We start from the raw sequence: 2,857 nt of genomic DNA on the forward strand, positions 1-2,857 counted from the left end.
CACACACACACATACACTCACACACACACACTCACTCACTCACACACACACACACACACACACACACTTGCAGTCAAGTTTGTTCTGATTACTTGAGGAAACGCTTTAATTTCTCAATCACATCTCAAAGTGATAGTTCACTCAAAAACCTGATTTTCTCGCCTCACATCGTTCCAAACCTGTATGGCTTTCTTCTTCTGCGAAACAAAAACGAAGATGATTTGAGAAATGTCTCTGTGTTTGTTTCTTTTCTCTCTCTCTCTCTCTCTCGTTTATTTTAATTTTTTGTCAATATTAAAGTCAGTGTTTGTTTGGTTCCAAACATTCTTTAAAATATGACTTGTGTTTCACAGAAGAGAGAGAATCACAGGTTTGAAGAACATGAGAGTAAATTATGACAGAACTATCATGTTTCAATAAACCATCAGTATTAAACCGGATGTTATTGATTCGTCTTTGTTCGGCTCAATTAGGCTAATTGTTTGGGATTAATTTAATGATGTGTCATGATCCAACAGATAAACCTGACCTTAAACATTAATACCTGAAAAACACCTTTAATTAAACTGCAGTCGCGTTCATCTCTTCTGCTTCTGAAACATTTCCAGTTCGTTATTAAAAACTAAACCAGCTGTCATAAGCATGTTTGCGTCAAAAACACATTTAATTTCCAACATAAGAGCATAGTTTAAATAGCAGTAAACACGCAGCCTAATTAATTTCCTAAATTAACGGAACATGTACAAAAACGTTTTAGCAAAAAAAAAAGAGTAACATATATTGCAAATTACATTCTTTTGTTTTTTGTATCTTTATATAAATATCTTCATAACCTTCTGATCAGAATGTATTTAAAATGAACGTAGGATTATGAATTATGTCGTTTGCTGCGATGTTAATGATTTCATTTATGTTAAAAAATAATAAATAGGCTATAAATAAAGCAGACTATTTCTTTAAAAATAATTCGGTGATTTATTATAGATTAGCCTTTAGCTTTTATCGTAAAAAAGAAACGAATAAAAGTAATTAATAATAATAATAATATTAAATTAAAATAAAAACGTGTTATTCTGTTTAGATCGCGTTCATGAATCTAGTCTGTACTGAGTTGAGTTAAGCAGCTCATTCGTGTTTGTGGATGAGCAGATATGAATATGATGAATAACAGAGTAAACATATCAGTGAGCGTTCATTTGATCAACTCTTCCTAATTATTTCGACTGAAACAACTGGACTTCTCTGGTGTTATAAGAGTTATTTATGTTATCTTCCGCGTGCAGAAACAGTGATGAATGTCTGAATGAGTGAAGAGCGCCGCCTATCGGTCTGAGAGGGGAACTGTGTGAAATCCTCGAGCGATGAGAACACATGCAGATATGTGTTCATTCATCAGCCACTAGACACAGCATATCTGCATGAACTCTCTATCAGACAACAGGAAGTACAGCAAGTTCTGATGTTGGTACGTTTAAAAACGCTTTTTCATATATATCTACAAATAAATACATATAAATAAATATATACCTACAAATGTATATATAGACACACATATGTACATGTCATTTACAAATAAATGATTTTTAAAAAAACTTCTGAATTCATGCTTAATGTTTCAAAACAAGACCTGCAGTTTATAGAGCAGGTTGTGATGTAAACAGGTTGTGTAGAAAAGAAAAACTCAAACCATGAAAAATCACACATTTCCAGAGAATTCCAAACACTGTCACACAGGAGACGCTGTATTTCTGTTTGATTTGATGTCTTATATAGATCTGTTTCTTCCATTTATTCATTAATCAGATGCTTTTACCCGGTTTGACGAAGCAGCAGCAGCAGAACGAGCATAGAAACAGTTTAATTTTAGCTGTAAAGAGCATGTTGAGTTGTGTCAGCTGTCCAATGATCAGTAATACCCACTAATCAGTCAGTTATGAGCGCACATATCTGTGTGTCTGGACACTCGGTCTTTAATCTCTCTCTCTCACTCACACACACACACACACACACACACACACTGATCCTCCACAGAAGTGTGTGAATGTTAGAGCAGAAAAACACGCACACACACACACACACTCTCTCGCTGTAATGGCCGCCCGAACAATCAGCCAGTGAAGTTCCGCTTGCAGCTCCACAAACCGACCCAGCGGCCGCCTCGAGCAACTGCTAACACACACACACACACACACACACACACATGACAGGACTGCTGGCTAGCCGGTTTGCTTTAATGATATCTGACTCTGTGTTGGGGTCTCCAGCAGGAAGTGATGAAGAGTCACATCACGGGGCGACGGCTCGATCAAAAGGCCCCGACACACGGATCCGATCCGCTCGACTGTCTGGAGCCGCATTCAGAAAGAAAACTAAAGAAAAGAGGTTTTGTAGGTAAGGTGAAGTTTACCTGGAACAGGCTGAGAGGTGGCGAGGAGCTGGAGTGAGACGGAGCAGCTACAGAGAGGCAGGATGTCAGCCGAACCTGCTGTGGTTTGCAGCCCCCTCGCATGCGCTCATCCTGCCCCCCGCCTTCAGAAACAGTTCAGGTACAGCCACGTCTCTACTCACAGCCTGAAACACTCCACTCAGCAGTCAGGAGAGTCTCCCAGAACACTTCAGCAAACACAACAGACCTCAGAACACTGCGGCTAGTTCTGTCATGTGATGCTCTCAGTGATTATTTTGAATAAAACATCCTAAATATCAATTATCATCATTTGTAGGTCGCATCAATCAAACAAATGGGAAAAACTACATGACAAACACACGACACGTGACGCTTTACATGCAGTGAGAAACAAACCCATGCGACACACCGTCCTGAGATCAGCCGTGAATCATCCCGCGCTCGTCTGCT

General features: G+C 39.0%; 1 protein-coding gene across 1 annotated transcript in view; it reads right to left on the reverse strand.

The window, feature by feature from the left end:
- The window catches only part of LOC107745165 (protein odd-skipped-related 2), a 4,187-nt gene extending 1,581 nt beyond the window's left edge, over window positions 1-2,606 (reverse strand). Inside the window, exon 1 of the mRNA XM_016559012.1 lies at window positions 2,408-2,606. The gene's annotated coding sequence lies outside the window, so the exon portion shown is untranslated. The remainder of the gene's footprint in view (window positions 1-2,407) is intronic.
- Between the last annotated feature and the right edge of the window lie 251 nt (window positions 2,607-2,857).

This window comes from Sinocyclocheilus rhinocerous, unplaced genomic scaffold, assembly GCF_001515625.1.
Source record: "Sinocyclocheilus rhinocerous isolate Xijiao unplaced genomic scaffold, SAMN03320098_v1.1 scaffold828, whole genome shotgun sequence".
NCBI lineage: Eukaryota > Metazoa > Chordata > Actinopteri > Cypriniformes > Cyprinidae > Sinocyclocheilus > Sinocyclocheilus rhinocerous.